The sequence below is a fragment of the Ovis aries genome, chromosome 12, assembly GCF_016772045.2.
Source record: "Ovis aries strain OAR_USU_Benz2616 breed Rambouillet chromosome 12, ARS-UI_Ramb_v3.0, whole genome shotgun sequence".
Lineage (NCBI taxonomy): Eukaryota > Metazoa > Chordata > Mammalia > Artiodactyla > Bovidae > Ovis > Ovis aries.
Window position 1 is genome coordinate 393,875 of NC_056065.1, and position 26,929 is coordinate 420,803.

Here is a 26,929-nt window from a genome sequence, read left to right on the forward strand (position 1 = left end):
TCTTGTTTACTTGAACTTGAAAGTGAGAATTTATTAACAGCTTTCTTTTGCTCCTTTAGGTTAAACTGATGCAAACTGAATTAAATATATTCCATTTTCCCCTTACAAAAGTCTCAGGAGTTTACAGGAGACAGTTGACATAATGATCACCTATTTCATGGCCTAACTTTGTATCAACTTAGATTTTTTTTAAAAGTTGAAAAGATAATATAGAGAATTCCAATATAGCCTCCATTCAGCTTCTCCTAGTATTAACATCTCACACAACCACTAAGAGATAACAAAGATTTTAAAATTTAAAAAATAAAAAACTAAAAAAAAAAAAATTCTTCATAAGAAAAAAAAAAAAAAAGGATCAGGGGGCAATAGCAGAATATAATGGCGTCCATGTATTGAGGTCAAGGAACCCTTAGGTGTCCTAGCGCTATACGGGTAATGAGGACAGTAGGGTATGGGCTTCCAGGACGAGCAGGCTTCTCCGCATGGTGAGGGGATGCTGGTTTGGAGGCTGCAGTGTGCACACGCAGGCTCTTTCTGGTTTTGGCTGTTAGGGGGAATGGAGTGAAGAAATGGAGCTTGTTGGAAGTCTTCTAGGGGAGGCAAGAATGCATGATGGTTAGAGCAGGAGTTCTTGGTCAAACCCCTGGTTTCTATATTGGTTTAGCATTTCTAACTCAGTGGCCCTGGGTGAGCTACTCGACCATCCCTTGCCTTGGTTTTCTCATCTCTAAAATGGCAATAATGATGGTATCTACTCCATGGGACTGCTGTGAAGATTAATTGAAATAATAAGAGTAGAATAAAACTAACACAACATTGTAAATAAGCTGTATTTCAATAAAAATTTTTCAAAGAAAAAAAAAAGAAAACGAGAGGATTCTCTTGTTAGGAGCCATTGCAAACTATCTTCTAAGTAAAGTGAGTGAAACTGTATAGATGAGTGGGGAGGACAGGTAAGGGTGGTCACCCCAATGTGGTGCTGGCCTGCTGACCCTAAAAGACAGAGAGACACACACACAAAGGTATATATATTTAATTGAAGTATAGTATCATGCTAATTTCCGGTGTACATCATAGTGACCCAGGTATTTTTTCAGATGCCTTTCCAATATAGGTTATTACAAAATACTGACTATAAAGTAGGTCCTTGTTGCTAATCTATTTTATTCACAGTGGTTGTATCTGCTAATCCAAAACTTCTAATTACTTATATTACATGTAAGTAAGATCATAAGAGTATTTGCCTTACTCTGCCTGACTGATTTCAATAGGTGTAATATTCTCTAGTCATGTCTAGCTCTTTGAAACATCGACTGCAGCACGCCAGACTCCTGTTATTTACCATCTCCTGGAGTTTCCTCAGATTCATGTCCATTGAATCGATGACGCCATCCAACCATCTCATCCTCTGTCACCCTCTTCTCCTCCTGCCTTCAAACTTTCCCAGCATCAGCGTCTTTTCCAATGAGTTGGCTCTTAAAATCAAGTAGCCAAAGTTTTGGAGTTTCAGCTTTAGCATCAGCCCTTCTAATGAATATTCAAGATTGGTTTCCTTTAGGATTGACTCTTTTTATGTCCCTGCTGTTCAAGGCACTCTTAAGAGTCTTCTCCAGCACCACAGTTCAAATGCATTAATTCTTTGGCACTCAGTCTTCTTTATGGTCCAACTCTCACATCCATATTTCTGATGCTTACTGGAAAAACCATAACTTTGGCTATACAGACCTTTGTCAGCAAAGTATTATCTCTGCTTTTTAATATGGTATCTAGGTTTGTCACATTTTTTCTTCCAAGGAGCAAACGTCCTTTAATTTCATGGCTGCAGTCACCATCTGCAGAGATTTTGGAGCCCAAGAAGATAAAGTCTGTCACTGTTTCCACTTTCCACTATTTTCCCATCTATTTCCTGTTTCCATTTTACCCCTATCTATCAGGTGAAATAATGGGCTGGATAAAGCACAGGCTGGAATCAGGACTACCAGGAGAAATATCAATAATCTCAGATATGCAGATGACACCACCCTTATGGCAGAAAGCAAAGAGGAACTACAGAGCCTCTTAATGAAAGTGAAAGAGGAGAATGAAAAAGCTGGCTTAAAACTCGGCATTCAAAAAACTAAGATCATGGCATCCAGTCCCACCACTTCACTGCAAATAGATGTGGAAACAATGGAAACAGTGACAAACTTTATTGTCTTGGGCTCTAAAGTCACTGCAAATGGTGACTGCAGCCATGAAATTAAAAGACACTCGCTCCTTGGAAGGAAAGCTTTGACAAACCTATTGTGATAATCACTCAGTCATGTCCAACTCTTCGCAATTCCATGGACTGTAACCCACCAGGCTTCTCTGTCCATGGAATTCTCCAGGCAAGAATACTGGAGTGAGTTCCCATACCCTTCTCCAGGGGATCTTCCTGACCTAGGGACCAAACCGGGGTCTTCAGCATTGCAGGCAGATTCTTTATCAGTGACAAACATAGACAGTGTATTAAAAAGCTGAGACATGAGGGGCGGTCCTAAGATGGTAGAGGAATAGGACAGGGAGACCACTTCCTCCCACACAAACTCATCAAAAGAACATTTAAACGCTGAGTAAATTCCACAAAACAGCTTCTGAATGCTGGCAGAGGACATCAGGCACCCAGAAAAGCAGCCCATTGTCTTCAAAAGGAGGTAGGAAAAATATAAAAGACAAAAAAAAAAAAAAAAACAGAGAGAGAGAGAAAAGAGGTAGGGATTGAGCTCTGGCCCGGGAAGGGAGTCTTAAAAGAGAGAAGTTTCCAAACACCAGGAAACACTCTCACTACTGAGTCTGTGGTGAGCCTTGGAAGCACAGTGGGCAACATAACAGGGAGGAAAAATAAATAAATAATTAAAACCCACAGATTATGAGCCCAACGATAACTTCCCCAGTGGAGAAGCAGCGCAGATGCCTGCACCCACAACTAGCAAGCGGGGGCTGGGCAGGGAGGGGCAGGCTGCATTGCTTAGAGTAAGGATATGGCCTGAATGCCCCGAGGGCAAACTGAGCGAACTAACTTGGGCTAGCAAACCAGACAGCAGGATAGCTACCACGTGAAGAGTCCTAACCTAAGACACCGCCAGGCCCGCACACAGAACAAAGGACTGAACAGAGATAGCCGGCTGCAGACCATCCCCCTCCAGTGACAGGCAGCCAGAGCCGGAAGGGGGCAATCACAGCCCAAGAGAGACATTATCTATCAAACTGCAAGCAGGCTTCTTTGCTAACTAAGAACTTCTTGGGGTTCTGGACTGTCAACATCCGCCTGAAAATGTGTGCTGGTTGTACACCCAGAAAACCAAGCATCAGGGACAGGGGAGGCGATAAGTCGCAGTAACCGTGCTCACCAAACACCACATCACCTGAGCTGCTCAGACCTCAAAAGGGCACAAAACACAGGCCCAACCAAGTCTGTGCTTCTGAGGACTACCCAAGTGCCTGAACCTGAGAGGCTTAGACCTGGGAGGTGCATGCAGCCCAGGGCCGGCCTCAGACGGTTCCCGGCTGAGTAACCTACAGCCTGAGCAGTGTGGGAGGGAGGGCACATGCGCCATGAGTGGGGGCAGGCCCAGTATGTCTGAGACACTGCGAGCACATGCCAGTGTGCCAGTGTTATTTGTTTGCAGCGTCCCTCCCTACCCACAGCACGACTGAATAAGTGAGCCTTAAAAAAGTGTCCACCATGGCCCCCATTGTGTTAGGGCAGAAATCAGACACTGGAGAGACCAGCAAACAGAAGAAGCTAAAACAGAGGGAACCACCTTGGAAGTGACAGGTGCAATAGATTAAAACCCTGTAGTTAGTACCAACTACATAGGAAGGGGCCTATAGATCTTGAGAAATATAAGCCAGACCAAAAAACTATCCGAAAATGAACTGACCCCACACTGCCCACAACACCAGAGAAAGTCCTAGATATATTTTTATGATCATTCTTTATTTTTAATTGTTTAAAAAAATTTTAAATCCTCTATTACTCCTTTAATTTTCATTTTTATAACTTAGTATTGCTTTGCAAAAAAAAAACCCTATTTTTTTAAGCAAACTTCATATATATATATGATATAATTTTGTGACTTTGTCTTTTTTTTCTTCTTCTTCTTTTCTTTAATATTGCATTTTTGAAAATCCAACCTCTACTCTAGATTTTTAATCTCTGCTTTTTGGGATTTGTTATCAATTTTGTACCTTTAAGAACCCAATCTTCAGTACCCATTTACTTGGGAGCGAGATTACTAGCTTGACTGCTCTCTCCCCCTTTGGACTCTCCTTTTTCTCCACCAGGTCGCCTCTGTCTCCTCCCTCCCCCTTCTCTTCTCTACCAAACTCTGTGTGTTCCAGATGGTGGAAAACATTTAGGGAACTGATTACTGGCTGGACCTGTCTCTCTCCTTTTGATTCCCCCCTTTCTATCCTCCTGGCCACCTCTGTCTCATTCCTCCCTCTTCTCTTCTCTGTATAACTCCATGAACATTTCTGAGTGGTCCAGACTGTGGAGCATACATAAGGCAGTGATTACTGGCTAGCTTGCTCTCTCCTCTTTTGATTCCACCTCATCTCATTCGAGTCACCTCTAACTCCCTCCTCCCTCTTCTCTTCTTGTAACTCTGTGAATCTCTCTGGGTGTCCCTCACTGTGGAGAAACTTTTCATCTTTAACATAGATGTTTTGTCAACGGTGCTGTATAGAAGGAGAAGTCTTGAGACTACTGCAAAAATAAGACTGAAAACCAGAAGCAGGAGGCTTAAGTCCAAGTCCTGAGAACACCAGAGAACTCCTGACTCCAGGGAACATTAATTGACAGGAGCTCATCAAACAACTACACTGAAACCAAGCACCACCCAAGGGCCAACAAGTTCCAGAGCAGACATACCACGCAAATTCTCCAGCAACACAGGAACACAGACCTAAACTACAATATACAGGCTGCCCAAAGCTACCCCAAAACCATTGACATCTCATAACTCATTACAAGAAACCTTGACAAGCCACCTGTATAAACCCCACCCACAGTGAGAAACTCCACAATAAAAAGAACTCCACAAACTGCCAGAATACAGAAAGGCTACTCCAAACTCAGCAATATAAACAAGATGAAGAGAAAGAGGAATATCCAGCAGGTAAAGGAACAGGATAAATGCCCACCAAACCAAACAAAAGAGGAACAGATAGGGAATCTACCTGATAAACAATTCCGAGTAATGATAGTGAAAATGATCCAAAATCTTGAAATCAAAATGGAATCACAGATAAATAACCTGGAGACAAGGATTGAGAAGATGCAAGAAAGGTTTAACAAAGACCTAGAAGAAATAAAAAAGAGTCAATATACAATGACTAATGGAATAAATGAGATAAAAAACACTCTGGAGGCAACAAATAGTAGAATAACGGAGGCAGAAGATAGGATTAGTGAAGTAGAATATAGAATGGCAGAAATAAATGAATCAGAGAGGAAAAAAGAAAAATGAATTAAAAGAAATGAGGATAATCTCAGAGACCTCCAGGACAATATTAAACGCCCCAACATTCGAATCATAGAAGTCCCAGAAGAAGACAAAAAGAAAGATTATGAGAAAATACTCGAGGAGATAATAGTTGAAAACGTCCCTAAAATAGATAAGGAAATATTCACCCAAGTCCAAGAAAAGCAGAGAGTCCCAAACAGGATTAACTCAAGGAGAAACACCCCAAGACACATATTAATCAAATTAACAAAGATCAAACACAAAGAACAAATATTAAAAGCAGCAAGGGAAAAAAAATAACATACAAGGGGATTCCCATAAGGATAACAGCTGATCTTGCAATAGAAACTCTTCAGGCCAGGAGGGAATGGCAAGACACACTTAAAGTGATGAAAGAAAATAACCTAAAGCCCAAATTACTTTACCCAGCAAGGATCTCATTCAAATATGAAGGAGAAATCAAAATCTTTACAGACAAGCAACAGCTGAGAGAATTTAGCACCACCAAACCAGCTCTCCAACAAATGCTAAAGGATATTCTCTAGACAGGAAACACAAAAAGGGTGTATAAACTCGAACCCAAAACAATAAAGCAAATGGCAACTGGATCATACTTATCAATAATTACCTTAAATGTAAATGGGTTGAATGCCCCAATCAAAAGACAAAGCCTCGCTGAATGGATTTAAAAAAACAAGACCTCTATATATGTTGTCTACAAGAGACCCACCTCAAAACAGGGAACACATACAGACTGAAAGTGAACTGCTGGACAAAGATATTTAACACAAATAGAGACCAAAAGAAAGCAAGAGTAACAATACTCATATCAGATAAAATGGACTTTAAAACAAAGGCTGTGAAAAGAGACAAAGAAGGCCACTACATAATGATCAAAGAATCAATCCAAGAAGAAGATATTACAATTATAAATACATATGCACCCAACATAGGAGCATTGCAATATATAAGACAAATGCTAACAAGCATGAAAGGGGAAATTAACAATAACACAATAATAGTGGGAGACTTTAATACCCCACTCACACCTATGGATAGATCAACTAAACAGAAAATTAACAAGGAAACACAAACTTTAAATGATACAATATACCAGTTAGACCTAATTGATATCTATAGGACATTTCACCCCAAAACAATGAATTTCACCTTTGTCTTAAGCACACACAGAACCTTCTCCAGGATAGATCACATCCTGGGCCATAAATCTAGCCTTGGTAAATTCAAAAGAATTGAAATTATTCCAAGCATCTTTTCTGATCACAATGCAGTACGATTAGATCTTAATTACAGGAGAAAAACTATTAAAAATTCCAACATATGGAGGCTGAACAACACGCTGTTGAATAACCAACAAATCACAGAAGAAATCAAAGAAGAAATCAAAACATGCATAGAAACGAATGAAAATGAAAACACAGTAGCCCAAAACCTGTGGGACACTGTAAAAGCAGTGCTAAGGGGGAAGTTCATAGCAATACAGGCATACCTCAAGAAACAAGAATAAATCAAATAAATAACCTAACTCTACAACTAAAGCAACTAGAAAAAGAAGAAATGGAGAACACCAGAGTTAGTAGAAGGAAAGAAATCTTAAAAATTAGGGCAGAAATAAATGCAAAAGAAACAAAAGAGACCATAGTAAAAATCAACAAAGCCAAAAGCTTGTTCTTTGAAAGGATAAATAAAATTGACAAACCATTAGCCAGACTCATCAAGAAACAAAGGGAGAAAAATCAAATCAATAAAATTAGAAATGAAAATGGAGAGATCACAATAGACAACACAGAAATACAAAGGATCATAAAAAAAAAAAACTACTATCAGCAATTATATGCCCATAAAGTGGACAAATTCTTAGAAAAGTACATCTTTCCAAAGCTGAACCAGGAAGAAATAGAAAATCTTAAGAGACCCATCACAAGCATGGAAATTGAAACTGTAATCAGAAATCTTCCAACAAAAAAAAGCCCAGGACCAGATGGCTTCACAGCTGAATTCTACCAAAAATTCGAGAAGAGCTAACACCTATCCTACTCAAACTCTTCCAGAAAATTGCAGAGGAAGGTAAATTTCCAAACTCATTCTATGAGGCCACCATCACCCTAATACCAAAACCTGACAAAGATGCCAGCAAAAAAGAAAACTACAGGCCGATATCACTGATGAACATAGATGCAAAAATCCTTAACAAAATTCTAGCAATCAGAATCCAACAACACATTAAAAAGATCATACACCATGACCAAGTGGGCTTTATCCCAGGGATGCAAGGATTCTTCAATATCCGCAAATCAATCAATGTAATTCACCACATTAACAAATTGAAAAATAAAAACCATATGATTATCTCAATAGATGCAGAGAAGGCCTTTGACAAAATTCAACATCCATTTATGATAAAAACTCTCCAGAAAGCAGGAATAGAAGGAACATACCTCAACATAATAAAAGCTATCTATGACAAACCCACAGCAAACATTATCCTCAATGGTGAAAAATTGAAAGCATTTCCCCTAAAGTCAGGAACAAGACAAGGGTGCCCACTCTCACCATTACTATTTAACATAGTTTTGGAAGTTTTGGCCACAGTAATCAGAGCAGAAAAAGAAATAAAAGGAATCCAAATTGGAAAAGAAGTAAAACTCTCACTGTTTGCAAAGACATGATCCTCTACAAAGAAAAGCCTAAAGACTCCACCAGAAAACTACTAGAGCTAATCAATGAATATAGTAAAGTTGCAGGATATAAAATCAACACACAGAAATCCCTTGCATTCCTATACACTAATAATGAGAAAATAGACAGAGAAATTAAGGAAACAATTCCATTCACCATTGCAGCGAAAAGAATAAAATATTTAGGAATATATCTACCTAAAGAAACTAAAGACCTATATATAGAAAACTATAAAACACTGGTGAAAGAAGTCAAAGAGGACACTAACAGATGGAGAAATATACCATGTTCATGGATCAGAAGGATCAATATAGTGAAAATGAGTATACTACCCAAAGCAATTTATAGATTCAATGCAATCCCTATCAAGCTACCAATGGTATTTTTCACAGAGCAAGAACAAATAATTTCACAATTTGTATGGAAATACAAAAACCTCGAATAGCCAAAGCAATCTTGAGAAAGAAGAATGGAACTAGAGCAATCAACCTGCCTGACTTCAGGCTTTACTGCAAAGCCACAGTCATCAAGACAGTATGGAACTGGCACAAAGACAGAAATATATATCAATGGAACAAAATAGAAAGCCCAGAGATAAATCCACGCACCTATGGACATCTTATCTTTGACAAAAGAAGCAAGAATATACAATGGATTAAAGACAATCTCTTTAACAGTGGTGCTGGGAGAACTGGTCAACCACTTGTAAAACGATGAAACTAGAATACTTTCTAACACCATACACAAAAACGAACTCAAAATGGATTAAAGATCTAAACGTAAGACCAGAAACTATAAAACTCCTAGAGGAGAACATAGGCAAAACACTCTCTGACATACATCACAGCAGGATCCTCTATGACCCACCTCCCAGAATATTGGAAATAAACGCAAAAATAAACAAATGGGACCTAATTAAACTTAAAAGCTTCTGCACAACAAAGGAAACTATCAGCAAGGTGAAAAGGCAGCCTTCAGATTGGGGGAAAATAATAGCAAATGAAGCAACTAACAAACAACTAATCTTAACAATATACAAGCAACTCCTGCAGCTCAATTCCAGAAAAATAAATGACCCAATCAAAAAATGGGCCAAAGAACTAAATAGACATTTCTCAAAAGAAGACATACAGATGGCTAACAAACACATGAGAAGATGCTCAACATCACTCATGATCAGAGAAATGCAAATCAAGACCACAGTGAGGTACCATTTCATGCCAATCAGAATGTCTGTGATCCAAAAGTCTACAAGCAATAAATGCTGGAGAGGATGTAGGGAAAAGGGAACTCTCTTACACTGTTGGTGGGAATGCAAACTAGTACAGCCACTATGGAGAACAGTGTGGAGATTCCTTAAAAACTGGAAATGGAACTGCCTTATGACCCAGCAATCCCGCTGCTGGGCGTACACACCGAGGAAACCAGAATTGAAAGAGACACATGTACCAAAAAGTTCATCGCAGCACTGTTTATAATAGCCAGGACATGGAAGCAACCTAGATGTCCATCAGCAGATGAATGGATAAGAAAGCTGTGGTACATATACACAATGGAGTATTCAGTTCAGTTCAGTCGCTCAGTCATGTCCGACTTTTTGCGACCCCATGAATCGCAGCATGCCAGGCCTTCCTGTCCATCACCAACTCCCAGAGTTCACTCAGACTCACGTCCATCGAGTCAGTGATGCCATCCAGCCATCTCATCCTCTGTCGTCCCCTTTTCCTTCTGCCCCCAATCCCTCCCAGCATCAGAGTCATTTCCAATGAGTCAGCTCTTCTCATGAGGTGACCAAAGTACTGGAGTTTCAGCTTTAGCATCATTCCTTCCAAAGAACACCCAGGGCTGATCTTCCTCAGGATGGACTGGTTGGATCTCCTTGCACTTCAAGGGACTCTCAAGAGTCTTCTCCAACACCACAGTTCAAAAGCATCAATTCTTTGGCTCTCTGCCTTCTTCACAGTCCAACTCTCACATCCATACATGACCACAGGAAAAACCATAGCCTTGACTAGACAGACCTCAGTCAGCAAAGTAATGTCTCTGCTTTTGAATATACTATCTAAGTTGGTCATAACTTTTCTTCCAAGGAGTAAGCATCTTTTAATTTTATGGCTGCAGTCACCATCTGCAGTGATTTTGGAGCCCAAAAAAATAAAGTCTGACACTGTGTCCACTGTTTCCCCATCTATTTCCCATGAAGTGATGGGACCGGATGCCATGATCTTCATTTTCTGAATGTTGAGCTTTAAGCCAACTTTTTCACTCTCCTCTTTCACTTTCATCAAGAGGCTTTTTAGTTCCTCTTCACTTTCTGCCATAAGGATGGTGTCATCTGCATATCCGAGGTTACTGATATTTCTCCCGGCAATCTTGATTCCAGCTTGTGTTTCTTCCAGCCCAGGGTTTCTCATGATGTACTCTGCATAGAAGTTAAATAAGCAGGGTGACAATACACAGCCTTGATGTACTCCTTTTCCTATTTGAAACCAGTCTATTGTTCCATGACCAGTTCTAACTGTTGCTTCCTGACCTGCATACAGATTTCTCGAGAGGCAGGTCAGGTGGCCTGGTACTCCCATCTCTTCCAGAATTTTCCACAGTTTATTGTGATCTACACAGTCAAAGGCTTTGGCATAGTCAATAAAGCAGAAATAGATGTTTTTCTGGAACTCTCTTGCTTTTTCCATGATCCAGCGGATGTTGGCAATTTGATCTCTGGTTCCTCTGCCTTTTCTAAAACTATCTTGAACATCAGGAAGTTCATGGTTCATGTATTGCTGAAGCCTGGCTTGGAGAATTTTGAGCATTACTTTACTAGCGTGTGAGATGAGTGCAATTGTGCAGTAGTTTGAGCATTCTTTGGCATTGCCTTTCTTTGGCATTGCCTTTCTTTGGGATCGGAATGAAAAGTGACCTTTTCCAGTCCTGTGGCCCTGAGTTTTCCAAATTTGCTGGCAGATTAAAATTTTTCTTTTGCCACATATGAAAATGTTTATTTACATCGATGTTTATTTTCTTTAGAAACACTGAAAAATCTGTTCTGTCATTAAAGAAGCATAAATAACAACTGAGTATCCTTAAGATTGTAAGTTACCTCTCAGGTCTTTCTTGAGTTTTCTAAGATCTTTTTGAAAATCTTCAAACTTCATCTGCGAGGCCTGAAAGAGGTCCTGGGGTTCGTGTAGCGGAAACACACACTGTTCTTTCCCAGCGTCCTGGTCAGCATGAAGCACAGAACATTTAGTTAAATGAGGACAGAACAGCAGCAGCAATGACAACATCAAACACGACCACATCACTCAACAACAAAGAATAACAAAATGTGACTCTGTGAACGTTATCTCACCTCATCAAAATGGCAAAGATAATATGACACTATATATGACAACAAGTTTCGGCTATTGTCCTAGACAGAGAGACCAAAGTCAGTAGAAATACATTTTTTTTAATGTCTAAATATACAGCTTTAAAGAAAACGCATCCCAGTAAATCCACACATGTAGATGAGAATATTTAGGATGAACGGAGATGTTCTGTTTCATGTTACTTTAGTTTAATGGCCCAGATGGTCTTGTCCTCCCCCCATCTGTTCCCACCTGAGCCCCAAGTAGAAGCACAACTGTTTTGAGGGTTGTCTCAGTTGTACACACCTTCCTACTTTCACTTTCCTCAACCAGAAAATTAATTCACTAATTTTATTTCTTAACAGGTATAACTACTATCTAAACAGAAATTACTAAATAGCACCAGCATTTCTGTATGGCTGAACCAATAGGGACCATTCAAACAAGAAGCTTGACTGAGGTTTATTACTAAGTAGATTAAGAAAAATTTAAAGTATTATCTCAAGTGAGCTGGAGCTTTAAAATGCAAATTCATGTTATAAATTATGTCAGCAACTGAGATTCAAGAATTAGTAGCTATGCAGCTATAAAAAAAAGTCTGAATTTGGCAATAAGGAGTTCATGATCTGAGCCAGTTAGCTCCTGGTCTTGTTGTTGTTGACTGTATAGAGCTTCTTCATCTTTTGCTGCAAAGAATATAATCAATCTGATTTCAGTGTTGACCATCTGCTGATTACCTTATGTAGAGTCTTCTCTTGTGTTGTTGGAAGAGGGTGTTTGCTATGACCAGTGCATTTTCTTGGCAAAATTCTGTTAGTCTTCGCCCTGCTTCATTCCGTATTCCAAGGCCAAATTTACTTGTTACTCCAGGTGTTTCTTGACTTCCTTCTTTTGCATTCCAGTCCCCTAAAATGAAAAGGACATCTTTTGGGGGGTGTTCGTTCTAAAAGGTCTTGTAGGTCTTCATAGAACTGTTCAACTTCAGCTTCTTCAGAGTTACTGGTTGGAGCATAGACTTGGATTATTGTGACATGGAATGGTTTGCCTTGGAAATGAACAGAGATCATTCTGTCATTTTTGAGATTGCATCCAAGTACTGCATTTCAGACTCTTTTGTTGACCACGATGGCTACTCCATTTCTTCCGAGGGATTCTTGCCAGCAGTAGTAGATACAATGGTCATCTGAGTTAAATTCACCCATTCCAGTCCATTTTAGTTTGCTGATTCCTAGAATGTCGACATTCCCTCTTGTCATCTCTTGTTTGACCACTTCCAATTTGCCTTGATTCATGGACCTGACATTCCAGGTTCCTATGCAATATTGCTTTTTACATTATTGGACCTTGCTTCTATCACCAGTCACATCCGCAACTGGGTATTGTTTTTGCTTTGGCTCCATCCCTTCATTCTTTCTGGAGTTTTTTCTCCACTGATCTCCAGTAGCATATTGGGCACCTACTGACCTGGGGAGTTCCTCTTTCAGTATCCTATCATTTTGCCTTTTCATACTGTTCATGGGGTTCTCAAGGCAAGAATACTGAAGTGGTTTGCCATTCCCTTCTCCAGTGGACCACATTCTGTCAGACCTCTCCACCATTTCCCACCCATCTTGAGTGTCCCCATGGGCATGGCTTAGCTTCACTGAGTTAGACAAGGCTGTGGTCCTAGTGTGATTAGATTGACTAGTTTTCTGTGATTATGGTTTCAGTGTGTCTGCCCTCTGATGCCCTCTTGCAACACCTACCATCTTACTTGGGTTTCTCTTACCTTGGGGGTGGAGTATCTCTTCACAGCTGCTCCAGCAAAGCGCAGCCACTGCTCCTTACCTTAGACAAAGGGTATCTCCTCACCTCCACCCCTCCTGACATTGAATGTGGAATAGCTCCTCTAGGCCCTCCTGCGCTGGCCCAGCCACCACTCCTTGGATGTGGGGTTGCTCCTCCCAGCTGCCACCCCTGGCCTCAGACGTGGGGTAGCTCCTCTTGGCTGCTCCTGCGCTGTCACAGCCTGGCACTCTTGGCCTCCGCCCCTGACCTCGGATGCAGGGTAGCTCCTCTCGGCTGCCTCCCCTGACCTCAGACATGAGGAACTCCTCTTGGCCACCGCCCCTCGGGCATGGGTTCCCTGACCTAGAACGTGGGGTAGCTCCTCTCGCTTATACTCATTAATACAAAAAGTATAGTACGTATCACAGAATATTTTTTTAAAAGTTCAAACATCTGTCAGTAAACACATGAGAAGTATCTAGTAATTGCAATAGTACATAAATGAAAGAATGAATCAATACAATGGGACAAAATTAGAACACTCAGGAAAGTTTTCAACGAAGAGAACATGCCATATATAAATTCTTGACACATATGAGCATGCTGCATTTGGAAGTTGTAACGTTTCTAAAATTTGGGCTTTATAACCAATGCTTATTATTAATTTATGTATTTAGTGAGACAATTTATTTTCTCTTGTATGATGCAACATAATTTTACAAATACAAAAACCACAATGTGTGTCTTTTTCTGTGTGTGAAATATAAACATTTAGCATCATCTTTTAAGTTTTATTTTTTCTAAGGTTTGTTTCATATCCTTGTTTCTTAGGCTGTAAATCAGAGGGTTTAACATTGGAATCACTTGAGTATAAAACAACAAAGTCATTTTGTCTTAATCTAAAGAGTAGGATGAACTCGGCCTGAAATACATAAAGAGAATAGTTCCTTGGAAAGTTGCCACTGCAGTTAGGTGGTAGGTGCAGGTAGAGAATGCTTTGAACCTCCCTTCTACAGAATGGATCTTCAAGACTGAAAGGATGATATAAAAATAAGAGACAAGAACTCTTGAAATGGTACTCAGTTCAGTGAAGCCAAAAACAAGGAATAATGCCAACTCATTGACCTGTATATCAGAGCAGGAAAGGAGGAAAAGTGGAGGTAAATCATAGAAGAAATGGTTAATCTCACTTGACCCACAGAAACATAAGTGGAATGCTAATGTCATGTATATCAGAGCATCCCATCCCCACCAGGTAAACCCCAGCCATGAGCAGGGGGCACACCCCACTGGATATGCTGACCGCATAGAGCAAGGGGCTGCTGACGGCCTTGTACTGGTCATAGGCCATACTGCCAGTAGGAGACACTCAGAATCTGCAAAGATACAGAAGTCCAAGAACTGCAGAGCACAGCCATGGAAAGAGATTGACTTCTTCTTGGCAAATAGGTCCACCAGCATCTTAGGGCTGATGGCTGTGGAATAGCAGAGGTCACAGAAGGAGAGGTGGCTGAGAAAAAGGTACATGGGTGTGTGCAGCTGGGGGTCCATCCTAATCAGGGTTATCATTCCAAGGTTTGCCAGAAGACTGATGAGATAGACAAGGAGAAACATGGTAAGTAGGATCGCTTTGTTCTCAGTGTTCTCAGTAATCCCCAAGAAAATGAATTCATTCACGGAGGAGCAATTGTCTCTGTCCATCCTTCTTTGTTCTTGTCTATACTCTTAGATGGAGAAGGCAATGGCACCCCACTCCAGTACTCTTGCCTGGAAAATCCCATGGGTGGAGGAGCCTGGTAGGCTGCAGTCCATGGGGTCGCTAATCGTCAGACACTACTGAACAGCTTCACTTTCACTTTTCACTTTCATACATTGGAGAAGGAAATGGCAACCCACTCCAGTGTTCTTGCCTGGAGAATCCCAGGGACAGGGGAGCCTGGTGGGCTGCCGTCTATGGGGTCGCACGGAGTCGGACACGACTGAAGTGATTTAGCAGTAACATACTCTCAGAAAAATATTTTTAAAATAAATAACAAAGATACACGGATAGGTAACACTTTTGCACATCTGCAAAATATCGTAAAGCAGAACACATTTCTTTCTATAACAGAAAGCATCCAGTCATGTGCCCACTCTTTAAAGAGGCAAAACTATCTACTGAGGCTTCTCTGTTGCTTCAGACAATTAAGGATCTGCCTGCAACATGGGAGACCCAGGTTTGATCCCAAAGTCAGGAAGATCCCTTGCAGAGGGGAATGGCTGCTCACTCCAGTATTCTTGCCTGAAGAATTCCATGGACAGAGGAGCCTGGTGGGCTACAGTTTTGGGGGTCACAAAGAGTCCAACATCACTGAGTGACTAACACTTCTTCAGCTATCTATTATCCAATAAGAAAAATCACCTAGAATAGACTGTTGAGAAAATGAACCAAATCTATTACGTCATTTATGAGGCATGTCACTTCCTACAAGGTCATGTCGGAGTCTGACTTTATCTCAATGGATACATTTGAATTAATTTACCTCTCTTTTCCTCTTCAAAATAATATGAACAAGATTCTAATGTATTAGAGATGTTGAGCTGTAAGACAGGGCTAAGGAGTCTCTACATTTGAAAGTATTTACATGGAAACAAAATGGGATTACAGTTTTAATGTTTCTCATTACATGATTGGTTTAAGAATATTTGTATTAATTCCTGAAATAATGACCATGTCACTGACTAATAATAATGATCTCTATTTTGTTACTGGTTTTATGTTGTGTTTACTAGTTACTGAGACATCTAAATATTATCAACCTTTATTCCTAATAATTTGTTATTGATTTGTCACAATACTCATTACCCCTTTGCAGAGAGAGTTGTCAAAAATCAAGTCTCTTGATGAGGGAAAGAAAAGATCTAAAAGAAATTGAAAACAATAGAACACATTTGCATCTCTTTGGATTTTAAATGGGCTCTAATATTATAGAATGGAAATGAGATGAGAGACAAATTCATCTGAGATAGATACATACCCTCTCTTATGTATGTGTCTTTGTGTGTGTCATGCTTGAAGTGCCTATTTTTTTTAATTGGAGTAAAATTGCTTTACAGTGTTATGTTGGTTTCTGCCATACAACAAAGCAACTCAGCCACAATTATAAACATATCACCTCCCTCTTGACTTATATATATTTTTGATGTATATGAGAATAGAATGCATTTAATGAAATTCTTCTTAAGCCTAAATAGATGTGACATTTTTTCACATAAGAATTAATTTGCAAGTTTTTATTTTTACCGTGGTAGTTGTATTATTTTTTAAACAAAATGAAACAAACCTTCAATTCATGTATACACTTATCCAATGATAAAAGGAGTAAAAGATTTTTTGTGAGCCAATAAGAAAATAAAATCATTAAGAAGTTGTACTGTGGTTATTAACAAGTTCAGGAAGATAGTTCCCAATCAGAGAAATCAATATTATTTCTGGCAAATAAATGCAGAGTTAATTTAATTGAGTAAGTAGGCATAAACATTTCACTTACAAATACATTTTTTCTTTCTCAAAAAGTTATTTCCTCTTATATTCTTTAAGATAAGGCCTGGAAACCTACCTGAAATGGGCAGGTCTTGGGTAGCTAAATGATAATAAGCAGATGGTTTTTTATTTTACCAGGTATATGGGGACTTAAATCCCTGAGTTACTGCCCCTAAGTTTTGATGTTAGCAAACATTTCATTAATTATGTTTCTGCTTCTGTGTATTCCCCTGTGAATTCAGAAACAACTTTGCAAAGGCTGAGATTTAAAGCTTCACTATTGCTGCCAGATTGATCTATGGTAGAAGAAAATAGCAATTTGTTTGTATGGAATGCTTTGCAGTTACCCTGAAACTATCTCCTCCTTTTCCAGTCAAAAAGGAAACCTAATGAAACTCAAAAAGATCCTCCCTCCATCATTTTCAGCTCCTTTGGATTGGTCATTTTGTCTTTGAAACAGTCTCCTTCACTGGACTATTTAGGAATATGGCTACACTTTGACCATATTTTCTTTTTTATTGAAATACGAGGCATATATCATACAATTGATCTTTCTTATGTAAGTATGCAGTTCTTGTTTTTATTGTTTTTTATTATACTTTCAAGATTGTTCAATTATCTCCAGTACCTAAATCCAGAATATTTTCATCACTTCAATAAGAAACCCCCACCTGCTACCCGTCAGTTCTTCCTTAGCCCATAGTAACCACTAATTCTATGTGGTTCCCTATTATGGATGTCTCATACAAACAGAATCATGTGATACCTTTTTTTTCTAATATGTTTTGTTCATATGTTTATTTTCTTTTCCTGTCAGCCTTCTTTCCTTGAAGATAATGTTTTCAAGTTGCATCCATGTTGCTCCACTTATCAGTATTTCATTTCATCATTTGGGGACAATATTTTATTTTAAAGATACAATACACTTTGTAGATCCCCTCTTCAGTTAAGTGACTATCAGGTTTTTTCTACTTTTTATCTACTATAAATAATGATGCTATAACATTAGTAACAATGCTACCTTTCAACATAGCTTTCATCACCACACACTGTCTTATTCTCATCCTAGCACATTTTTTACAGGCATTTCATTGACTTTATGACTCCCTCACATTTCCTAAATAATGTACTTTTTCTTTCTGAATTACATTTTATTTATATAAGAATATTTACATTACATTTAAGACCTCAGGAATGAAATCAATGATTTTTTTTCATTTCCTAAAATTTCTAGTGCAAGAATTTGAAAAGGTAATACTATCTAAATGTTTATTTACTACTAAGTATAGTACTAATATTTCTGTCTATTAAAGCAGAGGCTGAGGAACAAAAAATAAGAATGTAACTGTGATCAGAATTTTCTATTGATAAGTTCATATATGCAAAGATGACTCATTTTAAAAATTTTTACACAAATGATTTTTCTAAATAAACAGGGTTCATAATTTTTTAAAAAAAGTTATTTGTTTTCTACTATCCACATTCATTCTATGAGACAGAAGTTTCAATATTACATCCTCCCAAATTCTCCCTTCTAGACAGCAACGGAACTCTTTCAGTCAGTTAGTTCAGCCACTCAATCGTGTCTGACTCTATGCTACCCCATGGACTGCAGCATGCCAAGCTTCCCTGTCCATCACCAACTCCGGGAGCTCACTCAGACTCATGTCCATTGAGTAAGTGACTTTGATACCCAAGAAAATAAAGTCTGTCACTGTTTCCATTGATTCCCCATCTATTTGCTATGAAGTGATGGGACCAGATGACATCATCTACTCAATGGACATGAGTTTGAATAAGCTCTGGGAGTTTGTGATGGGCAAGGAAGCCTGGCATCCTGCAGTCCAGGGGGTTGCAAAGAGTCAGACATGACTAAGCATCTGAACTGAACTGAACTGACTCGGTGATGCCATCTAACCATCTCATTCTCTGTCATCCCCTTCTCCTCTGGCTTTCAATCATTCCCAGCATCAGGGTCTTTTCCAATGACAGTCATAGTCATTGGACACTCATTTTCCAATGAGCCATAGTCCTGGTATCTTTGGATGTAGCCCAATCATACCAGATACGAAGATCTTAGAGCAAACTTTGAGTATGAAGTTCCTTGGGCTGCAATGAGAGCAAAGCAGTCAATCCTAAAGGAAATTAGTCCTGAATATTCATTGGAAGAACTGATGCTGAAGCTGAAACTCCAATACTTTGGCCACCTAATGCAAAGAACTGACTCTTTAGAAAAGACCCTGATACTGAGAAAGGTTGAATGCAGGATGAGAAGGGGATGACAGAGGATGAGAAGGTTGGATGGCAATCCAATGGACATGAGTTTGAGCAAGCTCTGAGAGATAATGAAGGACAGGGAGGCCTGGCATGCTGCAGTCCATAGGGTCGCAAAGGGTTGGACATGACTAAGTGACTGAACAACAACAAATCCTGCATTATAAATATGTACTGCATCTTCTTATCCATTCATGTGTTAACAGACATTTAGGCTACTTCTATGTCTTGGCTATTGTAAACAGCACTGCAGTGAACATTGGGGTACATATATCCTTTCAAACTTCAGTTTTCTCTAAATATATGCCCTGGATTGGGATGGTTGCATCATGTGCTAGCTCCATTTTTGAGCTTTTAACAGACCTTCATATTGTTCTCCATAGTGGCTGTACCAGTTTACATTCCCACAACAGCGTAGGAGGTTTTTCTGTTCTCCACACCCTCTCCTGACCTGCCTCATGAGAAATCTGTATGTAGGTCAGGAAGCAACTGGACATGGAACAACAGACTGGTTCCAAATAGGAAAAGGAGTACATCAAAGCTGTATATTGTCACCCTGCTTATTTAACATATATGCAGAGTACCATGAGAAACGCTGGGCTGGATAAAACACAGGCTGAAATCAAGATTGCTGGGACAAATAATAATAATCTCAGATATGCAGATGACACCACCTTTATAGCTGAAAGCAAAGAAAAACTAAAAAGCCTCTTGATGAAAGTGAAAGAGGAGAGTGAAAAAGTTGGCTTAATGCTCAACATTCAGGAAACAAAGATCATGGCATCCAGTCCCATCACTTCATGGCAAATAGATGGAGAAACTGTGGAAATAGTGGCTGATTTCATTTTTTAGGCTCCAAAATCACTGCAGATGGTGACTGCCGCCATGAAATTAAAAGCTGCTTACTCCTTGGAAGAAAACTTATGATCAACCTAGACAACATATTAAAAAGCAGAGACATTACTTTGCCAACAAAGGTCCATCTAGTCAAGGCTATGGTTTTTCCAGTGGTCACATATGGATGTGAGATTTGGACTAGAAAGAAAGCTGGAATAATTGATGCTTTTGAACTGTGGTGTTGGAGAAGACTCTTTGAGAAACCCTTGGACTGCAAGGAGATCCAACCAGTCCATCCTAAAGGAGATAAGTCCTGAGTGTTCATTGGAAGGACTGATGTTGAAGCTGAAACTCCAATACTTTGACCATGTGGTGCGAAGAGCTGACTCATTTTAAAAGACCCTGATCCTGGGAAAGATTGAGGGCAGGAGGAGAAGGGGATGACAGAGGATGAAATGGTTGGATGGCATCACCGACTCAACGGACATGAGTTTGAGTAAGCTCTGGGAGTTGGTGATGGACACGGTGGCCTGGCGTGCTTCAGTCCATGGGCCTGCACACAACTGAGCAACTGAACTGAAATGAACTGACACTCTCTCCAGCATCTATTGTTTGTAGGCTTTTTACTGATGGCCATTTTAGCCAGTGTGAGATAATATCTCTTTGTGGCTTTAATTTGCTTTTCTTTAATGATTCACGTGTTGAGAATCTTTTCATGTGCCTCTTGGCCATATGTATGTTTTGTTTGGAGAAATATCTATTCAGATTTTCTGTGCATATTTTTGTTTGGGTTGTTTGTTTTGTATACTGAGCTGCATTGCAACTGCTGCTGCTAAGTTGCTTCAGTCGTGTCCAATTCTATGCGACCCCATAGACAGCAGCCCACCAGGCTCCCCCTTCCCTGGGATTCTTCAGGCAAGAACACTGGAATGTGTTGCCATTTCTTTCTCCAACTGAGCTGCATTAGCTGTTTGTAAATTTTGGAATCAATCCCTAGTTGCTCACATCTTTTAAAATATTGTCTCCCGTTCTATGTGTTGTCCTTTCCTTGTGTTTATGCTATCTTTTGCTGTGCAGAAGTTTTTGTTGTTGTTTTATTTTAATTAGGTCCATTGGTTTATTTTTGTTTTTATTTCTGTTGCCTTAGGAGGTGGATACAAAAAAATAAGTATTGCTGTGATGAATGTCAAAGACTGTTATGCCTATGTTTTCCTCTAAGAGCTTTGTAATACCTCATCTTATATTTATGTCTTTAATTCATTTTGCATTTATTTTTGTATACAGTGTTAGAGAATATTCTAATTTCATTCATTTACATGAGCTGTACAATTTTTCCAGCACCACTTATTGGAGAGACTGCCTTTTCTCTTTTGATAATCTTGCCTCCACTGGATTTATAGTCCTCAATTTTTATTTTAGAGTGATTTTGAGGCTGGTTAGGAATTACTTGACCATGTAGTTAATTAATACTTGCTATTAGCTCTAGCTTATAGTTATTAATATAGAAAATGCAGTGTGTATCATAGAATATAAAGGACCTAAATGTTCAATGATCTCTCAGTAAATATACAATAAATCTTAGTGTAATTGAAATAATATTTGAATTAAAGAATTAACCATAATATTTGACAAAACTGCAAAATTCTGGAAGTATTCAGCAAAGAGGAAGTGCTATACATTAGTTGTATATACACAATGAAGCATGCTGTTTTGGAACGGTAGTATTTTTAAAGATGACATTTTATTACAAATATTTATTTACTCCTTTAAAGTATTTTAAACAATTTCATTTCCCTTGGATCATGAATATAATTTTACAAACAACAGACATATGTATATGTGTCTATATATTTATAGTACACCCTTTAAAACCACCTTTAATCTTCCAGTTTTTCAGGGCCTGTTTCACATCTTTGTTCTGTAGGCTATATAACAGAAGATTTAACATAGGAATCACAAGGGTGTAGAACAATTAGGTCATTTTGTCTTGATCTGGACAGTAGGAAGTATTTGGCCTGAAATATAAGAAAAGTACAGTTTCCTAGAAAATTGTCACAACATTTAAATGAGAGGTGAGGCTGGAGAAAGTTTTGAACCTCCCCTCAGTAGAGTGGATCTTCAAGATTGATAGGATGATATGACAGTAAGAGAAAATGACTCCTGAAATGGTACTTAGCTCAATAAAACCCAAAACAGTGAATAATGCCCATTCATTGACCTGTATATCAGAGTGGGAAAGGAAGAAAAGTGGAGGTAAGTCACAGAAGAAATGGTTAGTCTCATTTGACCCACAGAAACATAGCAGAATGCTAATGTCGTGTGTATCAGAGCATCTGTCATCCCCACCAGGTAAACCCCAGCCACGAGCAGGGAGCACACCCTGCTGGACACGCTGACCACATAGAGCAAGGGGCTGCTGACAGGTTTGTATTGCTCATAGGCCACACTGCCAGCAGGAGACACTCAGAATTGGCAGAGATACAGAAGACCAAGAGTTGCACAGCAACAGCCATAGAAGGGGATTGATTTGTTCTTGGCAAATAGGTCCACGAGTATCTTGGGGTCAATTGCAGTGGAAATAGCAGAGGACACGGAAGGAGAGGTGACCGAGGAAAAAGTACATGGGTGTGTGCATCTGGGGATCCATCTTAATCAGGAATATCATCCCAAGTTTTGCCAAGTGGCCAATGAGATAAACAATTAGAACCATGGTAAATATGGTCACTTCGTCCTCAGTGTTCTCAGTAATTCCCAAGAAAATGAATCCAGTTACGGAGGAGCAATTCCCTCCATCCATTTTTCATTGTTCTTGTCTGAGCTTTTAGAAAATGATCAAGAAAAGAACACATGGATGTGTAACACTTCTGCACATCTGCAATATATCATAAGATAGAACACAATTCTATCTGCAATTGTCTTTATATTCAGAAAATTATACATTCATGCACACACTCTTTAAAAAGGCATAACTGTTATTACTCAATAAAAACAATGTCAATGTATGACAAACCCAATACAGTATTGTAAAGTAAAATTTAAAAAAATAATAAATTTTTAAAAAAGAAAAAAGAAACAAAATTGCACTGAAGGACATACAGTCCCAAATGATTAAAAAAAAAAAAAAACACCTGGTATAGAACATTGGGAAATTGAACCAAATCTAAATGTAATTAGTGAGGCATGTTACTTTCTACAAGCTTGTCCCTGAGCCTTCCTTTCTTTACTTCAGAGAACACATTTGATGAATTTACCTGTCTTCTCCTCTTCAAAATAATGTGGGTGAGACTCTAATATTAGAGATATCTGGCTGTAAGTGTCAGGACTAAGCATTTTCTATGAATATTCATGTGGATGCAAAACAAGGTCGTAATTTTAATATTTCTCAAAACCATGATTGTTTTAAGAGTATCTGTGTCAGTTCCAGAAATAATGAGCATATCATGGGTTGATCATAATAAAATAATTATGTTTCTGGTTTTGGTTTATGTTATATTCAGTGTTTGGTGAGACATTAAGCAAGTATTAATGAGCAGTTCTCTAGATGTGTATTTTTGTTTTGTCATAATATTAATTACCTTTTTGTGGGAATTGTCTGGTGCCAAAGAAAGAATCACTTTACTCATTGAAGGGAAACATTTCTACAAACTTATTTGACACAAATATTTTTATCTCTTGAGCTACTCTGTAGCTCAGCTGGCAAAGAATCAGCCTGCAGTACAGGAGACCCTGGTTCGATTCCTGTGCCAGGAAGATCCCTGGAGAATGGGTAGGCTACCCAATCCAATATTCTTGTGCTTCCCTGGTGGCTCAGATGGTAGAGAATCTACCTGCAATATGGGAGACCTGGGTTCGATCCCTGGGTTGGGAAGATCCCCTGAAGAAAAGAACAGCCATCCACCCTGGTGAAATATTAAAAAAGACTTTTTCTTTATAAAATGGAAATGAGATGAGAGATAATAAATGCTGTGGGCTTCCCTTATAGCTGAGCTGGTGAAGAATCTGCCTGCATTGAGGGAGACCTGGGTTTGATCCCTGGGTTGGGAATGAGCTCTTGGAGAAGGAAATAGCTACCCACTCCAGTATTTTAGCCTGGAGAATTCCATGGACTGTATAGTTCCTGGGGTCACAAGGAGTCAGACACGACTGACTGACTTTCACTTTCTTGTTTCTGAAATATATAGAATTATCTCCATTGTGTCTGCATGCATTTATATGTGTGTCACGTGTTTGCGTGTGTGTGTGTCTTGGATAATATGTGAAAACTGGAATGTGAGTGATGTGCATATTTTTTAGACCTAAAGAATATGACATATTGTTCACTTGAAGTTCATTTTTTCACAGGTTGTTATTTGTAAGATGGAACCTCAACTGCTTTTGAAATAAAGCAACAAGAACCTTCCAACTAATGTTTATACTTGGTGGTGGTGGTGTTTAGCCACTAAGTCATGTTTGGAACTTTAGCGACCCCCTGGACTGTAGCCCACCAGGCTCAACTGTCCATATGATTCTGTACAGTTTGATACCATCTGACCATGGTCAACATCAAGAATAACAGTATACAGACAAGTTATTTAACCTGTGCCATTTTGAGATAGTGATTATATAGCAAAAGAAAACTGAAGCACTATGAATAGAATATAAGCAGAGGGGAAAAATGTTTTATTGATTATTAATTATTCCCATTACATAATTTTATGAAATCATTTTTAATGTTTGTATTATTATGTAATGCTATGTATTATTATGTAATATAAATGTTAGATTTATAGGTGAAGTGAAGAAACTATTTGCAAAACATTTTTGCAACAAAGAATTTGTAGCTAGACTATACAAAAAGGTTTATAAATAATAAAAACACAATCCAGTTAAAAATAAGGACATGATTTGAACAGATACCTCACCAATAGATATATAAATGGCTATTAAATAATGATATAATAAATAATAATGATGAAAATAATAATAAACAGCAAAAACATAAGTTATAGAAATATATTTTGCAATTATACATGTCCTTTTATGTCCAGGCTTCAAGTGAATGTTCTCTGTGGTGCTTCCCACTGTCACATCAGTTGATCAGCTACTGAAGACACAGGTTATATGCTTAGTAGCTCATTGTGTTTCTGATAGCAGAGAAGGATGTTCCATACTTTCAGTAATACTTTCACACATAAAGATAAAAGATAGGGAGGAAAACAAACACTTTGCTTGCAATTAACCTTTAGTCTACAAGATGCCACTTAGAAAAAGTTTTCAAATTAATTTGATTGGATATAGAAGGTTCTTGACTTGGTATTGGACAGCGCTTAAGAAAAGGTATTTGATTTTGTATTATTGCTTTCCTAGCATCCCTGCCTTACACCATCATGTTGCACTTTATGTATTTAAATTGATTAAAGAAATATATGTATTTAAGATCTATCAAGTGTTTAAAATGATTCAGGCATGATTCTCAGCATTTAGTCAAACATGCAACAGTCACTGATGTAGGTACTATATTCTCTTCATTTTACAGGTCAGAGAATTGAGACAGAAAAATTAAGCAACTTGATCAAAGTGCAACTGACTAGTTGGGTATAAGAGATAGCAAAGGAAACCAAAGGAATCTGGCTTCCTTCCTAATCCAGCAATTTCGTAAATGCAATCTTGTTAATGAAATATTCTACACATGAAAACACACACAGACACAATCTCAGGTTCTTACTATATCTTTTAAGACAACCTATTACAATCTGTTCTAGAATTAACTCCCAGCTCCTAATGGTTGGAAGTGACAGATTTTATTTGGGGGGGGGGGGGGCTCCAATATCACTGCAAATGGTGACTGCAGCCATGAAATTAAAAGACACTTGCTCCACGAAAGAAAAGGTATGACAAACCTAGACACTATATTAAAAAGCAGAGACATTACTTAAGCAACAAAGGTCCATCGGGTCAAAGCTATAGTTTTTCCAGTAGTCATGTATGGATGTGAAAAATGGACCATAAAGAAAGCTGAGTGCCAAAGAATTGATGCTTTTGAACTGTCATGTTGGAGAAGACTCTTGAGAATCCCTTGGCCTGTAAGAAGATTAAACCAATTAATAATAAAGGAATATTCACTGGAAGGACTGATGCTGAAGCTGAAGCTCCAATACTTTGGTCACCTAATGTGAAGAACTGACTCATTGGAAAAGACCCCATAGCTGGAAACGATTAAAGGCAAGAGGAGAAGGAGATGACAGAGGGTGAGATGGTTGGATGGCATCACCAACTCGATGGACATGAGTTTGAACAAGCTCCAGGAGTTGGTGATGGACAGGGAAGCCTGGCGTGCTGCAGTCCGTGGGATTGCAAAAAGTCAGACACGACTGAGTGACTGAACTGAACTGAATAGTTGGAAAGTTATTCAACTATTCAGTTCAATTCAGTTCAGTTCAGTTGCTCAGTCGTGTCCGATCTTTGCGACCCCATGAATCGCAGCGCGCCAGGCCTCCCTGTCCATCACCAACTCCCGGAGTTCACTCAGATTCACCTCCATCGAGTCAGTGATGCCATCCAGCCATCTCATCCTCAGTCGTCCTCTTCTCCTGCCCCCAATCCCTCCCCAGCATCAGAGTCTTTTCCAATGAGTCAACTCTTTGCATGAGGTGGCCAAAGTACTGGAGTTTCAGCTTTAGCATCAGTCCTTCCAAAGAAATTCCAGGGATGATCTCCTTCAGAATGGACTGGTTGGATCTTCTAGCATTCCAAGGGACTCTCAAGAGTCTTCTCCAACACCACAGTTCAAAAGCATCAATTCTTCGGCGTTCAGCCTTCTTCACAGTCCAGCTCTCACATCCATACATGACCACAGGAAAAGCCATAGCCTTGACTAGACGGACCTTAGTCGGCAAAACAATGTCTCTGCTTTTGAATAAACTATCTAGGTTTGTCATAACTTTTCTTCCAAGGAGTAAGCATCTTTTAATTTCATGGCTGCAATCACCATCTGCAGTGATTCTGGAGCC

The 26,929-nt window shown here is 39.0% G+C and overlaps 2 pseudogenes; both read right to left on the reverse strand.

Moving 5' to 3' along the window:
• Positions 1-14,083: 14,083 nt before the first annotated feature.
• Positions 14,084-15,010, reverse strand: LOC121816093 (olfactory receptor 5W2-like; annotated as a pseudogene).
• A 6,773-nt stretch (positions 15,011-21,783) lies between these two features.
• On the reverse strand, positions 21,784-25,550 carry LOC121816110 (olfactory receptor 5W2-like; annotated as a pseudogene).
• Positions 25,551-26,929: the final 1,379 nt, after the last annotated feature.